At 38.7% G+C, this 19,156-nt stretch overlaps 1 protein-coding gene and 1 pseudogene across 3 annotated transcripts in view; one reads left to right on the forward strand and one right to left on the reverse strand.

Annotated features, from left to right (window-relative positions):
- The window catches only part of GPC3 (glypican 3), a 658,140-nt gene that overhangs the window by 371,954 nt on the left and 267,030 nt on the right, over positions 1 to 19,156 (reverse strand). The window lies entirely within an intron of this gene.
- On the forward strand, positions 5,443 to 5,974 carry LOC308239381 (ferritin light chain-like; annotated as a pseudogene). Its single transcript has one exon. The product of its transcript is annotated as a ferritin light chain-like (transcript).

The raw sequence follows: 19,156 nt of genomic DNA on the forward strand, positions 1-19,156 counted from the left end.
AATATCCATTAGCACAGATATTTATTTAACAACGTAATACCTGATGATATCCAGGTTCTTCCAGTATATGTCAAGCCATCACTCTTATTCATTTGCAATCAATCAATCCCTCATTCTTCCCTCCTCCCCTCGAGGAGCCAGTCATTCAAGGCACTTTTTCAACTCAATTTGCAAAAGGTGCCTGGCTCTTAAGAACTTGGAATGCTGACCTTTTTCTCTTTTTAAGAGTTGTATCACCTTTTAGTTGTGAGATTCATGAACATGTCCTTAATCTACGTGTACAGAATGTCTATTTACATGTTTTTTGAATTAAATAAACTAAAATTAATTTTAATCAAATTTAGCAATAAATAAATTTTAGTCTGATGATGTTTGTGTTTCCCTCCCCTCACAATTTCAGAATGCCCTTGATATAATTGGTGATACACAGGGATATTAGAGACCTGGACTCTACTGGTCTATTTCCACACATAATGGGGCACACTGTAAACTGTCTTCAATATAAAAATGCTTTTTTTTAAAAAAAAATAGAAAATGCAAAAAGGAGACCAAATGCAAAAATAATTAATCATCTCACACTGAAAAACAGCCACTGTTGACATTTTAATATAAGACTTTCCAGGATTTTTTTCTGTACAGATTTAAGCTTACTTATTTTCACATGGTTTTATCATCCTACATACACAGCTTTATATCCTGTAGAAGCTACAAACTAAAATGGCTTTATAACATTCTATCAAATGAAGATATCACAGTTTATCTAACCATTTACTCCTCTATTATTAAATAATAGAGGCCCGATGCATGAAGATGCGTACAAGAATGGGCCTTCCTTCCCCTGTCTGCTGGCAGCGCCTTCGCTCTGGCCGGAGCCGCCTTTCCGCCTTCCCACACTGCCCAGAGGCCCGGAGTGGCTGGGGTGGTGCAGAACGCCTGTATCATCGCCATGGCAACAATGCAAGCATCCCGCCCCACCCCCAGCTGCCCAGCGCCTGTGTATGCAAATTAACCCTCCATCTTTGTTAGGTTAATTTGCATACTCACTCCTGATTGGCTGCAGGTGTTGCGAAGGTACGGTCAGTTAGCGTGTTACTCTTTTATTAGGTAGATTTTATTGTTTCCAATTTTTTGTTATCAGAAAAATACCTCTGTTCATAAGTCTTTTTTTTTTCTGGATTCAGTATGGCTTTCATAGGAGACAATTTCAGAAGTAGAATTATTTAATCGAATCATAAATATTTTCAGGCCCTTGATAATACATATTTCCAACTTGCTGTTACAAAAGGCTTATTCCAGAAATGTATGAGTGTGTCCATTTGACGAAATACTAATCTGTGAGTAAAAAAATTATCAAATTATCTTCATTTGCATCTCCTTGATACTAGTGCCTGAACTATAAGTCATTTTTTAAAATGCTCCTTTTAGAGAGAATGCTTTTTAAGGTTGCTGTTAAATCAGACATGCAAATCTAGTATCTGGTCCTAGCAGAGGCCAAAAGAATAGGAAAATAAAAGAACCATTTAAAAACGTTTAGGGACTTTAAGTTCCTTTTTTGTTCCATTATTTAATGACTATAGATTCCAGGAACTATAGTTCTTTATCAGTTTTCCCCAGCTGCACATAAGTCCCTCAAACTTGGAAAATTCACTGGCTCATTCTCTAAGTATTGCTAAGGACCCACCATGTATCAAGCACAGTGCTGGGCCCCACTGATGTCACAATACACACAGAAACCCTGTCCTGCTCTAACAAAGCCCTAGTCTAGTGGGAAAAGCATGAAGATTGTCCAGAGGAGTGTGGAAGTACATAGCAAGGGAATCTAACAAAGACTTAAAGGATCAATGCTGAGGCCTAAAGCAAAAGCGAAATCTCCCCAGTCCTTTCAACCATTTCTCATGTTATATGATTTTCAGACCCATCCTGGTCACTATCTTCTGGATATACTCAACTTTGTCAATGTTAGTAAAATGTGGTGACTAAAATTGAACATAATACTCCAGATGTGGTCTGATCAGCACATATGCTTCTAATACAACCTAAAATTGTTTTTGCTTTAAAAAATAAGCTATACCACATTGTTGGCTCATATTAAACTTGTGATCAACTAAATCCCCAAGAATTTTTACATAAACTGCTGCCAAGTCACATCTCTCATATCCTGTACATATGCAATTTTTAAAGCTAAATTCAAGATTTTACATCTATCACTGTTAAATTTCATCTTGTAGGTTTTGACCTAGAGTTCCTACAAGTTGAGATCATTTTAAATCTGGATTCTGTCATCCTATATATTAAAATACACCACCCAGCTTTGTGTTATCTGCAAAGTAAAAAGCCTGTTTTTGTTATCAACTATGATCAAGAATCTGCTCCTTTAGGGTGGGAACAGGATATGAACATGGACTTTGTATTCTTTTAAAAAATATATTTTTTATTGATTTTTAGGGAGAGAAAGAGAAACATTGATGTGAGAGCAGAACATCGATCAGCTACCTCCTGCATGCCCCCAACCAGGGATCGAGCCCACAATCTGGGCGTGTGCCCTGAACTGGAATCGAACCAGCAACCTTTCTTTGTATGAAATGACACCCACCAACTGAGTCACAATACCTTATATTGTTCACAGTGCTAAGTAGGGTGCCTTTTACATAGTAGGTGCTCAGTTTTTGTTAAATAAATGACCAGGTAGAGCCAAAAGCAGTCTTGTGGTCATTCCTTAAAAACATTTTCCTCCAGGTTGACACTGAATAAGTGTTCAATCAGCTGTAAATTTGCCTAATAACTAGTTATGCAGTCAAATTTCACAATCTTATGCACAAGGATATTACAGAAGACTCTCAAATGTTTTACTAAAAACCAGACATACTATATTTATATTTGACATTCTGGCATGGTTGTTTTAATATGGACATCATGATGTAGCCAAAACAAAAACAGGCTCCTAGAGGCTGTTTATCATTTACCTGCCTGGTACTTTTTCTGTAATCCTAACCCAGATTATGGGGGACTTTTACTTTCTACCTTCTTCAATACAAATATTTTTTAATATACAGTTCTTTTGGCATTTATTTTTTTACATTTCAGAAAAGTTTAGAAATAGTTGTACATTAAAACTGTATTGTTAAATGGAAATCCATACATTTATAATTAGGAAAAATATACATTTTTAAGTGTTTTTATTTTGAAAGAGGATAGACCTCAAAGGAGCCTACCAGTCCCATTCTCTCAAAGCATCATATCAAGCTTCACAATTTTTGAAATAGTAGATGCATATTACTTTTCCAAAGTTTTTTACATGGAATATTAATTAGAGAACTGACATTCACTGATTCTAGGATTCTCAGTGAAGCCTGAGTCTGAGACTATGAGACTATACTGTGATCCAAATGTCCTTCCTCACTCTATTCTTTTCCCTTTAAAGTTGGGAGTCAGAGATTTTAAGATATAGACTATTCAAGAAATAAAAGAATTCTCAGAGAATGAGCAGATAACATGCCCAGAATGATTAATGGCCTTTCAAACATGAGCAAGTGTGGGAAACACATGACTCCTGGTGATGTGTGCTTTGCCTGCCAGACTGACCCCCCACCCTATCCTTCATCCCTTCTCTGAGCTTTACCCCATCCAAGATGCTCATTCCATCCTTGACCCTCCACTTCCACCTCATCCATGATTTCCACCTTCAAGGCTGAGGGATGAGGTGAAGCTGAGGGATGGGGCAAGACTGTCTGTTTTGCACACTTGGAAATTTTTTAAAAGTAGCTAAACATTTAAATAGTTTGTTTTAGAGGCTGCTGCAGAAATCCCCCCATGTTAAAATAGTCTCATCAAAAAGTTCCCAGCATGCTCAGCTGTTGTTGCTCAATGGTTGAGTGTCGACCCATGAACCAAGAGGTCAATGGTTCGATTCCCAGTCAAGGCACATGCCCAGGTGACAGTCTCGATCCCCACTAGGGGGCATGCAGGAGGCAGCTGATTGATGATTCTCTCTCATCATTGATGTTTCTATCTCTCTCTCCCTCTCCCTTCCTCTAACTCTAAAATCTATAAAAACATTTTTTATAAAAGTTCCCAGCATCAAAACAGCTGATCAAAGCAAGTATGTCAAAACATCATATAACCACCTATATGATACAATGAAATAGGTATCTAGGAGTTGGAAGAATTGAATACCAATTCCAATTTCTACCAATTGTCTGGTAGACTTTGGGGAATTCTGTTCCTAACCTAATCCTGTCCTCCTTGTAACTGGAAAGTTTGGATATTCATAGTTCCTTCTCAAGCTATGATTCTCAGACTAACTGGTACTGTTACTTAACTATTTTCATTTGTATTTACCTTGCCTTTAAGCATCTCTGGATCAAGGATCATGTCTCATATTTCCACAGAAGACATCACACAATCTGAGCACATAGTAGGCACTTACAACCATTTTTCCATTGAATTGATTTCCCATTTGTGAGCGAAACTGGCTGTAATTGGTCTTGTATTCAATAACTTTACTCTGAGGAGCATAGGACAGCACAGGTAACCTTGGCTGCTGATCAGATTCTAACTAGCATAAGGCCAAACTCTTTGCTTATAGGGCATAAAATTTACAGGGATGGCTCAAGAAAATATTGAGCCCTCCAAATGAATCTGATGCAAAGTCCTCCATGACTCACTGTGGCCAAATGGAGTAATGCTTCCTAGTGACCATTTTTCAACTTCATCCCCTACCCACTGCCTTTGACCCAATTGGTGTGTGCTAAGTCAAAGGTGAAAAACACTCTCTATACTGTAGTCCAAGGAGGAGAAAAATGGCCTGGCTGATGAGATATTAATATTTTACATTTTAGAATATAGCTTTTCGTAAAATACAAGCATTTCAGTGACTTTTTCAAATTAGAGTTTACCTTATCTAACTTTTATTTATGCTAACCACCCCAAGGAACATGTCTTAATAAGTCAGAACACCTTAATCTTTATTTTGATAAGGTAACACATTCATTCTGCAAATTTTAATTGAACCTCAAGTACATGCTAAGCACTGTGCTAGCTGTGGACAAGTATATATGAATGCAGTACTTATAAGACAAATTTACATATTTGTTCAACTAGATACAGGTTGAAACCTGGAAAACACATCAGCCTTTTATCTTCTTTTCATGATAGTGATTAAATACCCAGCTTCTCAGATTTTATTTGAAATAAGGCATGTTCTAATTTGCTTATTAAGAAGACAATTCACCAGGCAGTGCCCTCGGTGGTCCCAGATCTGTCTCTTGCCTCAACAGTGTTTGGATGGAACAGACCCAGGGACGCCCCTTCTTCAAGCCTTTGGCCACTCTCCTGTGTCTTATCCAGTCACCACCTTCAGAACGACCTCCGGGACCAGCCAACACACCACTTTGTGTTTTGTGTTTTTTTTTAAATACCTTAACTTCTTATTGCCGAACAACCATGAGCTCCCAAATTCATCAGAATTATTCCACTGAGGTGGAGACTGAAGTCAACCACCTGGCCAACTTGCATCTGTGGGCCCTACACCTACCTCTCTCTGGGCTTCTATTTCGACCTTGGCGATGTGGCTCTCGAGGGTGTGGGCCACTTATTACTTCTTCCCCAAGTTGTCGGAGAAGAAGCGTGAGGGCACTGAGCATCTCTTAAAGTTGCAAAAGAAGCGTGGTGGCCACATTCTCTTCCAGGATGTGCTGAAGCCTTCCCAAGATGAGTGTGGCAAGACTCAGGATGCCATGGAAGCCACCCTGGCCTCAGAGAGAAACCTGAACTAGGCCCTTTTGGAGCTGCCTTCCCTAGCTTCTACCCACGCAGACCTTCTGCTCTGTGACTTCCTGCATAACCACTTCCTGGATGAGGAGGTGACACTGATCAAGAAGATGGGCAACAACTGACTAACATTCACAGGCTGGCCAGCCCCAAGGCTGGGCTGGGCGAGTATCTCTTTTAAAGGCTCACCCTCAAGCACGACTAGGAGCCTTTGGAGCCCAGAAGCCTTTGAGAGGCCCCTCTGCATCCCCTGGTGTCTGGCTTTTACCTGAGCCTCTTCCTGAAACTACTAGCCATTCTTTTAACCACCCTGAAGCTCTCTCCCGTGCATTGGACCAAATGAAAAAAATAAAGCTTTTTACAGCAAGGAGGAGGAGGAGGAGGAGGAGGAGGAGAGATAGAAGGAGGAGGAGGAGGAGGAGATGAAGAAGAAGAAGAAGAAGAAGAAGAAGAAGAAGAAGAAGAAGAAGAAGAAGAAGAAGAAGAAGAAGAAGAAGAAGACATCTCAACAAAGGCTAATCTGAGCATGTTTCCCTTTTGACACCATGCTGCAATCTTGGTCAAGTCTGATTAAAGCACAGTGTCACTGCAATTCCAGCCTCCCATACCCCTTACTAATAAAAGAAACTGAAATGCTGAACAGATAACCGATCTTTCTCAGTGGGTCTATAATTTCACAAGAATGGTATATAACTAAACTTTTGACCTTTTGTACTGGTTCCCATTGATAATGATGGTAGCTATGGCAGATTTCTGCTTTTAAAAAATGAAATGGTCACAGGCTAGCAAAGTAAAAACAGTCCACGTTAAAGCATTTGGTTTGGTACATGGAGAATCCTCAGTGAGATGTTGCCGCCTGGTGATCCTGTTATGGATTTCAATAAGATGATTTTCTCACTTCTCTGGTTCTTAACTAGGATCCAAGTTTAAAAATTTGTACCATTAGGCTAACATGCCATGCAGAGACAAAAGCTGACCCTCACCAATGGGCATTTGGGCCTTCCCTAATAATCTGCAGAAGTGGTTTTTAAACTCATTGTCTCCTCAACACATTGGCATCTCCTAATCAGCTGTGAATAAGGGCTTTGCATCAGCTGTTACTAATACTGAACTACTAACATTTATAAGTAATTTTCTTTTTTAAAAAACAGTGAATTGAAAATTGCTCCTAATACTATGGAAATACTATCACTAAATCACTCACATTCCAATAAGCTTTCTAGTCCAAAACAATAGCAAATTGAAAGTTGCTCCTATACTAAAGAAATACCATCACTAAATCATTCACATTTCAATAGGCTTTCTAGTCCAAGAAAGAAGAAATGGTCAGGATTACAGTTGGTGCACTGGGAACTGTGCAGAACCTAAAATGACCCCACCTATGGGAGGGACCAGCTTAGGAAGAGTATATTTTGAGGATTAAAGGAAGCATAGCTAGGGCTGAAAATTATGCTTAACTCTGGGCAGCCCAGAGCATGCAGTGTGTGAAAGTTATCAGACTTAGCTTTCATATTGGTTGGGAATTGCTCATCTATAGGACAGCTTAAACTTTAATTTTCAAGATATGAGGTTGTAATAAGTTGGACTTGGTAGATTTTGAAGGGGTTAGTCTTATTGGGGAGGGAGGGCATTATTCCAAACCAATTACCTGTCTGATTTTCAACTCTCTCAACCTACAATTTATATAACAGAAAGTGGGTGAGCAGTGACACTACCTTAAAGTGAAAAGGAATTTTGAGTTTGGCCTGACTTTTAGTTGATGGTACAAGATCTAACTGGAAAAATACAAACATATATAACTTATTTGAGCTGTTTTCCTCACATGTAAAATGAACTATCTGCCTTGAGGAGTAGTGTGATAATTAGAGTTTATGTATATCAAGTGCATAGCATAAGGCCTGACTCTAGAAGAATATTTTAATCATTATCAGTTCATATGAAATATAAGACTGGTGCATGGGTAAGAAGTCAGAACTGGAGAGTTAATTACATTAAGGTGGCAGTGGAAGCCATGAAAATGAATGAAGTGTAGAGGAAGAAGAGAGCACTAAATACATCCTTTTGGAGAATAATCACATTTGGATGGAAGAGTAATGGCTGCCTTCAAAGGGAGAGAAGGAATGGTCAGAGATGTAGAAGAGAAACAGATATATGTAGTGTCACAAGCCAAGGAAGAGAAACATAAGAGGGGGAGAGGGAAAAATAAACCCCGATGAATTCAGCAAAAAGTCATTTGGTAACTTGCAGGGGAGCAATTTTAGTAAAAAAAAAAAAAAACAGTGGCAAAAGCCAGATTACAAGGTGTTTCAGAATGAGTGGTAAAGAAATGGAGCCAGCAGATGTAAACCCACTCACTTGAGAAGAGAAAGTCAATAATATCTTAGTCTGACAGCTGGACCTGGTCCAGACACGCAAGAACAGACTTTAGCCGTAAAGACTTAAATGTGGGATTTTAATATGGAATTTCTGATGGCTGCAGGTACAGAGGGGCCTCCCAAAGGAAAAAATACATTCCTCCTAAAACTATATATGGCTTTCATAAACTCAACAAAGAGAGGCCAACCTCGGTTGTTTCTTAAATCTCCATGGCTTCAAGAGAATGCTACTCAATTCTAGACAAAGAAGAGCTCAGGGGGAGGGGGCAAACAGAGTAAAAAATTTAAGAATGTACAAAGATTGATGAAGTCTTCTCTCTCTGGTAGCCTCCCTACAGAGTTTTTGTTCTCAAAATTCCCAGACTCTCTGAGTCTTAAAGGAGCAGAACCCAATCAAGCCTCTTCAGGTGAGGGGGGCAGGGGCGGGAAATGAAGGGAGCTTGCCTATTAACTCCAAGCTAATCACCTCCTGTTTCCCTTGTATTACATTAAATCTCTATTTTCAGTGAGTAAATAAATAACCCCCTAAAAGTCAGGGTAATTATCTGAAAAAGCTGGTAGGGTCCACAAAGCTGATTACGACTTGTTTATGAAAGGTTCGAATAAAAGGCATTTCAACTGGTCAGGAATGTTTGAGCACTATTAAGATGTGACAGGATTCACCAGGGTAAACATGTCCTGCCTCAGGCTTCTTGGAGCCTCTAATCCCTATAACAAGCAAGGTCCTAAATAAGAAAAAAAAATAATACTAGCTACCATTGTTGAGCAAGCGTGTACCATGTGCCCTTTACATGCATTGTCTCATTTAATCCTCACCATAGCGCTACAAGGTTAGATATTATTAACCCCGGGGATGCAGAGCCCCTGGACTAACACTGGCGTCAAAGGACCTCCCAGGTTTTACAACATAAATCCTATACCTGTATCCTGGGCATCAACTTGTATTTTCTTCTCCCAGTACTGCTTTGACTGCTTGGTTTTCAAATATTTAAGAAAAAATAAACTTCCCTATATCTTGTCCCCACTCTATCTTATATCACACAGGCTTTGAAAATTAATGGACCTGTGACATCAGGGGAGCATTCTTGAAGCAGAGGACTGGTTCTATTTAAGTTATCCAAGATGGCTTGGTTAAATATATCATGATATGCTCGAACAATAGAATATTGTATAGCCATTAAAATAAGGATAACATCTATATAATCACATGGGAAATTATTATTAGGTTGTTTAAAGAGCAAGGTATGAAATAGCATGTATATTACATGCCTTGTATATATTTTTTTAATTAAAAAGTCTATTACCCAAGCTGCTTTTTAAAAAATGTTTAGTTATTGATGAGAGAGAGAGAGAGAGATTTGATGTTTCACTTATTTAAGCATTCATTGGTTGATTTTTATATGTGCCCTGACCAGGGATCCAACCTACAACCTTGGAGTATCGGATTGATGCTCTAATCAACTGAGCTACGTGGCCAGGACTAAGCTGTTAAGAGTGGTTATCTCTGGCCCTAACTGGTTTGGCTCAGTGGATAGAGCATCAGCTTGCAAACTGAAGGGTTCTGGGTTTGATTCCGGTCAAGGGCACATGCCCGAGTTGCAGGCTTGGTCCCCAGTAGAGGGCGTGCAGGAGGCAGCCGATCAATGATTCTCTCTCATCATTGATGTTTCTATCTCTCTCCCTCTCCCTTCCTCTCTGAAATCAATAAAAATATTTTTAAAGTGGTTATCTCTGGATCTTAGAATCATGAGTGAATTACTATCTCCTCTATCTAATCTGTATTTTTAGATTTTCTAAAATTAATACTTTTAAACCAATGAATTTTAAAAAAACAGCTAAAAATGTTCATTTGCCCACCTTCAAAACCCCTATTATTGTGTGTGTTACCATTCCCTATGTAGCCTGGCTTATCAAGACTTCACTGTATCGATAATAATAACTCTGATGGAGCCAAGAAAATACTGGAATTAAAGTAAAAGTTCTAAATTGGAAACTAAACTCTACCACTTTCTGGCATTATGCTGTTCGCAAATTACTTTATCTCTCTGAGCCACAGTCCTCATTTCTAAAGTAGGAAATCATATTACCTACCTCACAAGGTGGTTGTGAGTTTTAATGAAACCATGTAGGTACAAGCTCCTGTATTCTTATCTGTTGCACAGAAAGTCAGTTAAACCTAGTTCTAATACCTTTCTCAGCAAGATAGAAAGAACAAAGTGACTTTTTTAATTATTCAATTCCTACTCTGTGTTTATCTTTTCATTCAATGTGTTCAAACTGGAGTCTTAGGAAGAATACACAAATAGGAAACATGTCAATAAAAGTGGAAATATCTGACCTCTAGCTGGTTTGGTTCAGTGGATAGAGCGTCAGATTGCGGACTGAAGGGTCCTGGGTTCAATTCCAATCAAGGGCACTGGGCTCAATCCCTGGTAGGGGGAGTGCAGGAGGCAGCCTATCAATGATTCTCTCTCATCATTGATGTTTCTATCTCTCTCTCTCCCTCCCTTCCTCTCTGAAATATATATAATGATATATATATATTAAAGTGGACATATCTGAGATAATGCAGGTAGACAAATACCCAAGTAGCACACAGTCCTTCTATCATGTGCTGAGTTAAGATGCCTAATCACAAGATGAATCTAAATTAATACAGTTGATTGCCCGTACTTACCCTGTAACCATGACTTAAACCCAGAAAGAAAATAACCTCATGTTTAAATCTCAAATTTAAGTGGTCCGGTGTTAATATAGCCACAGTTGCCAGGGGCAGACATCTGATTTATGCTTGGAGAGATGTTTTTAAGTTTGATTAAGAGTCATAACACAGGGTTAAAGGAAGCTCTTGTTGAGTTCAAATCAGAAGAAAAGGGCTATACAGCCAATGTTGATCATGCTTTTGTTTGCCAAGAGAACAGATCTGTCCTCTACTGTGCTAATGATCACCTAAAACTAAGGGTCTTTCATGTGCATTTTATTAATGCCATTGGTTTTTCCAAAAGCAATGTCATATTTATCCTAGAGAGAAAAAGGGAAGGTGTTTCCAAATAAAAGTTTAATAATGATAATAAGTCTCCAACCCTTCATACTCCTTTTTCACCTTTCTCTCAAATACTGCTTTGTCCTTATCTAACTGACAATTTCCAGCAAGTAAACTAAAAAATTTGGTGGTATTAAATGTGAATAAGCATCTGCTCCATCTCTTTGAGGAGAGTTACAGCTCCCAACTCCAAATACAGGGCACCAAAAAGCCCGCCCTCTGGCATACTTAAGCAAAGGGTTCTTTCAGCCCCCACACTCAAAAATAATCAAGGAAGGTGGAAAAGTGAACTCTTCAGTCAAAATTCTCGCTTTTTAATGTCTGCAATATTATCTAACACTCAGAATCACATTGAGGTTAGAAATTGTGTAGTTGGTGTCTTTTTAAAAATTATATAAATAAAAAATTATTAGAAGTCTCAAAACATAAGATAATATGAACGATTTTATTCTTTTATGACTCTACCTGAACAGGAGAGGAATGAATGGGCTTCAGAAATCTCTTATTTTTCCAGCAGCTTTCTTGCAGAATAATATGCTTTCATAATGAAATGTAAGATTATAAATTGCCAAATTGATTTTGCATCAGTGGTATAAAGTCATAAGTGACGAAGTGTCCTAAGGTGACCTAGTATGTTATAGAAAGTGTGAAACCATAGTATACTGACAGTTTAATTGATTTAGCAAGAGTTCATATAACTTGGCTGAAATGCATCCTTGGCATTTTTATCGTTACATCTTATTGCAGCTTTAAAAATAAAGTAGATGACAATCTTGTGAAATGTTTCCTTTACTGAATCAGGTTCCTGTCCTTGACTTTATTGCTGTGCCTACCTTTCCAAAACAATGTTTACAAACAGCCTCTGCCTTTTAATATATTTTGAATAGTGAAATTTATCTCCCAACTTGATCCTTTTGAGCCAGGAGATGAGAAAACACTAGTGTATAATCTGTGTGAGAAACACCAAAACAGATGGCATCAAGGAGTTAAATACCAGAGTGGATGGCACCTTGACATTTATTGCTGTCTGGTGTGAACTAGAATATATAATTTGACTCTTTTACAGCATTAGGAGAGCAATTTAAATGTGTTAGGACTTGAACTATCAAAAGATGCTGTCTCCTGCTTTCAGAAGTAATTACAAGACAAGACTATTACAGCAGTCTTATAAATATGAGAGGAGCTGAGACTGTGATGGGCGGCAGAAGCAGAAAGAACTACCTCCCCAGTGGTGGCAGCTCATTTTCTGACAGAGCAGTCCCTGTGGCAGAACAGGGGGCCAGCCAGCTTGCTGGCCAGGAAGCTCTTTTCTAGAACCACTGGTGTCAAATGGGGTTCCTGAGTTTAGCCGTGACCCAACAATATGAGCTAGTAGCAGAAATGGCATTACCACAACCACCAAGAACATTCTAGGCCATTACGCCTCCATTGCACTACTGCCAGTTAAGTGGGCAGATTTCAGTGAATAGTCCGGTTTATTGAGAAGCTATATACCATATATCAGGAGCTCACAGTACTAGGGAATGGTGCATTTTAGTAAACTCAGGCCATGCCAGGATGGTGTTTTCCAAAGCCCAGTAGGTGGTAACTCTCTCAATGGCAGCTTTCACTTGTTTTCCTAAGCCCCATTTTCAGCAGTTAAAATTGTGTGTGTGTGTGTGTGTGTGTGTGTGTGTGTGTATGCATGCATGTAAATATCAAAAAGGATCAAAATGTTTGCGAATTTCACAATATTCCCAGAAATAAAGTTGAAGAGAAAGAATTTCCAGTTATTTATCAATATATTTTCTTTACAAAGATCATTTCTTTAAAACATCACAATAAGGAATTATATGCAAAAATGGTAAAAGGATGAGGTAAGAGAGACCAAAGATGGCCATTATAAAACCTATACGTTGAACCAGAGATTCTCAGCAGGGAGCCAGGTTAAAGCAAGTTCACTGGGAACAATAATACTTGTTCTTAATAGTAAGATTCAATATTAATTATAATGCAGTGAGATGAGTACTCACACACTGTTCTCAGTGTATAAATTGGTAGAAACCTTCTGGGGGAGTAGGGTGATGTGGCATTTGGTACCAATATATTTTTTTAAGTTTATAGTCTTTAATACAGTAATTTTACTTTTAGGTCTGCATGCCCAAGGAAACATCAAAGTTAGCACAAACATATATTTACACAAGTATCTGTTGCAGCATAATTTGTAGCATGAAACTGGAAACATCCTAAATGTAAATCAATAAAGGGTTCATTAAGTACATTATGAATATTAACAATCACTCTTAAGTGAAAATGCATGTACATATTGTTAAGAAAAAGATCACAGTTCAAAGCTGTATATGTAGTAGAAAGTATCCTAAACACCCCATCCCATTCTTATGTATTTTCAAAAAATGCCTTCAGCCCTGACTGGTTTGGCTCAGTGGATAGAGCGTCAGCCTGCAGACTCAAGAGTCCCAGGTTCGATTCTGGTCAAGGGCATGTACCTTGGTTGCGGACACATCCCCAGTAGCGGGGTGTGCAGGAGGCAGCTGATCGATGTTTCTCTCTCATCGATGTTTCTAACTCTCTCTCTCCCTTCCTCTCTGTAAAAAATCAATAAAATATATTTTTTAAAAAAATGCCTTCAGATAAAGTGTAATGAACTTAAAAAGAGAGTTTGGCAACTTAATGTTTAAAAAATTATTTTGAAATAATTTTAGATTTACGGAAGAGTTGCAAAGCTACTTTCACCCAGCTTTCCCTAATATCTTACATAACCATGGATCATTAGTCAAATTTAAATGTTAACATTGGTACAATCCTATTAAATAAACTACAGCCTTTATTCAGATTTCCCCAGGTTATTCACTAATGTCCTTTATCTAATTCAGGATACCATGTTGCATTTATTTGGTCATTTAATTTTAACAAGGTAATTCAAACTTTTGCTTTGTCCAGGACTCATAATATGCTTATTCATTTCATCAGGTATTCTTTTAGCTTAAGTTATTTCTATTAGAAGAGCCATGAAAGCATAAAGAATATGCTATCCTATCTAATAAAAGGGTAATATGTAAATTAACTGTCACTCTGTCACAACGATGGTGGCACCCATAGCCACAAGATGGCGGTGCCCAATCATCTCAGCCCCGCCGGAGTCCCCCAGTCCAAGGGGGGTGGACGCTGAGAGCGGGCAGCTTGAGCAGCCTGGTGGAATGCTTGCTCCATCACTGCGGCGACGAGGCAAGCATTCTGCACCTGGCTGTGGATGGGCCTCTAGGCCGCGGAGAGCCTCTGGGCAGCGGGCATGGAGCAGCCAGGCCCCACAGAGAGCTACTGGTGCACGGATTCACACGCAGGGCTACTAGTTTTAGAATAAGTCAAAATAATGTTTTCCTAATTTTCACATAAATTTATTTATCTGAGAAATTTTCCCAAGAACCTTTATATTCTCTCTCTCCTATGGGTCCTTGAGCCTCTGTTAACTGGATTCATGTTCCCCTAATAATCAAGCCCCTGGGGGTTTGGTACTAGGACAGCACCAAGTAGTTATTCCACTCATCTCAGACAAGGACAAGAACAAGTACTAAACTGAATGGAATATAACTTTGATGTGGGAAGCTACTATCACTAAGCCCAATCTTGCTAGAAACAACCTCTGGATAAAAACAACTTGCTAACTCGATAGGAACATGACTGCTGATGGGAAGGCAAGCTGCAAGATAGTCTGAGTGAGAGAACAAAAGGAGAGTGTGTGGATGTACGAAGAGTGTCTATTTGTGACTGAGGGACAGCTATATTCCAAGGGACTGTTGGGAACTGCTAGACCGGGCTCCCCTGACCAGGCAGTCTCCACTGCCGCTGAAATCTATCCCAGAGCGACCGGCTCTGCCGCAGAGACCAAGCCATCTTGAAGGGGAGAGTGGCTGTGATCGGAAGCCTAGGCTTACCTTCAATCGGGAAGAATTGGATACCCTTCTACCATAACACTGAGGGACCAGCAGCAAACCCACAAACACTGGGTCTCAAGCTGTGCGAATACATGGACCCAGATGAGCTCTGCACCTTCTCACGGAAAGGTCAGATCTCACCCAGAGAAAGGTGAGGTCTGCGATCCAGGCTGAAGGGAGAAATGTGTGCAGCGGGCTCTAGAGGTTTAGAGGAATTCTGCGCCCACAAAATCTGCGGATGTTGGGCCTGTGAAGTCCGCGAATGTGGAGGGGGTCCACAGGGCTGCTGACAGAAGGGAACTCTAGAAATCAACCCATAGCTGGGTTGGGCACAAAAAGGCAGCCTGAAGCTTTACCAGTAAACTGGCTGCGCTGTGCCGGGGGAAAAAGACTTTCACAGAGATGTGAGCAGAGCCACGCGCAGTGCTGGGGCAAAAAAGTCGTGAGTTCACACACTTACTCTGGCTCTTTTTTCTCTTTAAAACCCTGCTTTTGATTACTAAGCCCAGTGCATAGGATCACCCAATTAAAAACACTCTCAGAGACTGCAGGGGAAAGTTGTTTTTGTGGAACCTGGGGATCAGAGTGGGGAAAAACAATCAGAAAACCAGCTCTGGGGCAGTTGATACCCTCAACCCAGTATTAAGTGCAGCAGGGAAAACAAATTCTAAATACTGGGTAGAGAGGACTTATAGCCCCGAAGTCAATACAGAAACACTGCCACTGAGGAGTTGAACCACAAACTGACTCTTGTGTAAATACAACCACAGGCAAGCTGAGTAACAAAGAAATAGTGCCTGCTTGAAAACAAGATTGTGGCTTATGACACAGAGGAGCTGTGGAACGCAAGGAATTTCAATACTGTCCTGACTACCTGACAGAAAACAGGCATGCCAAACAGAACAGTAGAGGAAGTGAATGACCTTCACTACTGCACATTTTTGTTTTTTATCTTTTACTTAAGAAACTAAATTTTTTTCTTTTTTTCTCACTTGATTTTACCTTTTTAATTATTATATTTTTATTTTTAATCAGCATTATTACTACAACTATTTTACTTTTCTTTAAAGTTTCATTTTTTTCTCTTTATTTTATTTTATTTTATTTTGGGATTAGTGTTCTACATTCTATTTTCATTTTCCCTTTAGCATCATTTTACTCTATTTCAACTTTACCTTTATGTCAACACTTTCTTCCTCACTTTTCCCCTTTTGTTGTCCTGTTTCTCTTACCCTATTCCTGCTTTAGATTTTCCCTGTTCCTTCTTTTTACCCCTTGTTAAAAATTCATCCTATTTATATATCTAATTTCCAATCCCCTACTCCAAGTCCATACACACTTCTCTCTTCTCTTTCATCAATATCCTGATTTTTTCTCTCTTCCCTTTTTTTGTTTGTTTTTGTTGGGTTTTTTTTTGTGGGTTTTTTTGTGTTCTTTTGCCCTTCTTTCTCTCTGTTCTATTGCTACTTTTAGTTTGATTGTTGATTAGTTGTTTTTTTTTTTGTTTCTTTGTGTGTTTGTTTCTCTTTTTTTGCTTCTGTTTTTCCTCTCCTCTCTAGTTATTAGTTGTTGTTTGTAGTTTGCATTCATATCTGGGTGTTAGTTGTTTGAAACTTTTTTTTATTAGTTGTTGTTCTATTGGAGTTTTGCCCATATAAATGGTTTCTCCCCCCCCCCCCCCCCGGCTTTTATATTCTCCATCTTTTCTCCCTTACTTTTTTCCTTTTCTCAATATTATTTTTGCACTTTTTTTATCCCCTATTTCTCTTTTATCTGGTGGTCACCTTCATTTGGGGTTATTGGTATCGTGAATACATTTGTGTTCAGTGCTTTGTGTGTTGTGCCTTGGTGTGTTGTATTTTGTGTCTTTAAGTCAACGCAGGAGAGAGAGAGAGAGCTACATAACCAGACAACCGGAGAGGAGAGAACATGGGGAGATAAAGAAACAGCTTGCATATGAAAGAAAAGGAGGCATCACCAGAAAAGGAAGTAAACGAAATGAAAGCAAGCAATATGTCAGAGAAAGAATTCAGAGAAATGGTCATAAAGTTGCTGAAAAGGTTGAAACACAAATTCAACAAGATGTGTAAGAAGCAAGAGGAAATGAAGAAGAACCTAGAAGAAATGAAAAATGACATCACTGCAATAAAGAACACAATAGAAAGCATCAACATTAGACTATAAAAAGTGGAGGACTGCATCAGTGAGCTAGAAGACAAGGCAGGAAAAAATACCCAAGCAGAGCAGCATCTAGAAAAAAAGCTTAAAAAACAAGAGGAGAACCTAAGGTAACTTTGGGAAAACACTAAATGAAACAACATCTGCATAATAGGGGTGCCAGAAGGAGAGGAAACTGAGCAGGGAATGGAAAACCTGTTTGAAGAAATAATGACAGAAAACTTCCCTGATATAGGGAAGAAAAATTCACACAAGTCAAAGAAGCTCATAGAGTCCCAAACAAAATGAACCCCCAAAGACCGACACCAACACACATTATAATTAAATTGGCAAGCACCAATGCCAAAGTAAGAATCTTAAAAGGGGCCAGAGAGAGACAGAAAGTTACTTACAAAGGATCCCCCATCAGACTAGTGACTGATTTCTCAACAGAAACACATTAGGCCAGAAGGGAATGGAATAAAATATACAAAGTGATGCAAAGGAAGGGTCTGAATCCAAGAATACTGTACCCAGCAAGGTTATCAATCAAAATTGAAGGTGAAATCAGGAGCTTCACAGACAAAAAAGAACTAAGGGAGTTTATTACCACCAAACCAGCAATGCAAGAAATGCTAAAGTGTCTGCTGTAAAAATAAGAAATAGGAAGTGAAGAAGGAACACAGGCATAAAAAATAAAAATGGCAACAAATAAGTACCTATCAATAATAACTTTAAATGTAAATGGATTAAACACCCCAATCAAAAGACATAGGGTTGCTGAGTGGATAAGAAAACATGACCCATATATCTGCTGTCTACAGGAAACCCACCTCAGAAAAAAGGACTCAAACAGACTGATGGTGAAGGAATGAAAAAAGGTATTTCAGGTGAATGGAAATGAAAAAAAAGCTGGGGTAGCAGTACTTATATCTGACTAATTAGATCTCAAAGTGAAGGACATAAAAAGAGATAAGGAAAGCCACTACATAATATTAAAAGGAGCAATCCAACAAGAAGATATAACTCTGGTAAACATATATGCACCTAATACAGGAGCACCGAAATACATTAAAAAAAAAAAAAACCTCTGGAGGATATCAAGGGAGAGATCAAGAGCAATACAGTCATAGTAGGGGACTTTAATAATACCCCACTAACACTACTAGACAAATCCTCTAAACAAAAAATCAGCAAAGAAATATCAATCCTAAATGACACATTAGATCAGATGGAATTAATTGACATCTTCAGAACATTTCACCCCAAAGCTACAGAATATACATTGTTGTCAACTGCACATGGGTCATTTTCAAAGGTAGACCATATGTTGGGACATAGGCAAAGTCTCTTCAAATTCAAGAAGATAGAAATCATATCAAGCATCTTCTCGGATCACAATGGCATAAAACTAGAAATCAACTACAATAAAAACAATTTAAAAAATAAATCACCTGGAGGCTAAATAGAATGCTATTAAACAATAACTGGGCTACCAGAGAGGTCAAAGAAGAAATAAAAAACAGCATGGCAACAAACAACAATGAAAACACAACAATCCAAAATCTATGGGACACAATGAAAGCAGTCTTGAGAAGTTCATAGCTCTACAGGATTACCTCAAAAAAAAAAAAGAAAAATGGTAATAAATTATCTAACCCTACAATTCAAAGAGTTAGAAAGAGAGCAACAACAAAAGCCCAGCGTAAGAAGAAGGAAATAATAAAGATTAGAGCGGAGATAAACGACATAAAAAACTATACAAAAGATCAACAAAACCAAGAGCTGATTCTTTGAAAGGATAAACAAGATTGATGAACCTCCAGCCGGGTTCACCAACAAGCAAAGAGAGAAGACTGAAATAAACAAAATCAGAAATG

Source organism: Plecotus auritus (genome assembly GCF_963455305.1).
Source record: "Plecotus auritus genome assembly, chromosome: X".
Taxonomy (NCBI): Eukaryota; Metazoa; Chordata; class Mammalia; order Chiroptera; family Vespertilionidae; genus Plecotus; species Plecotus auritus.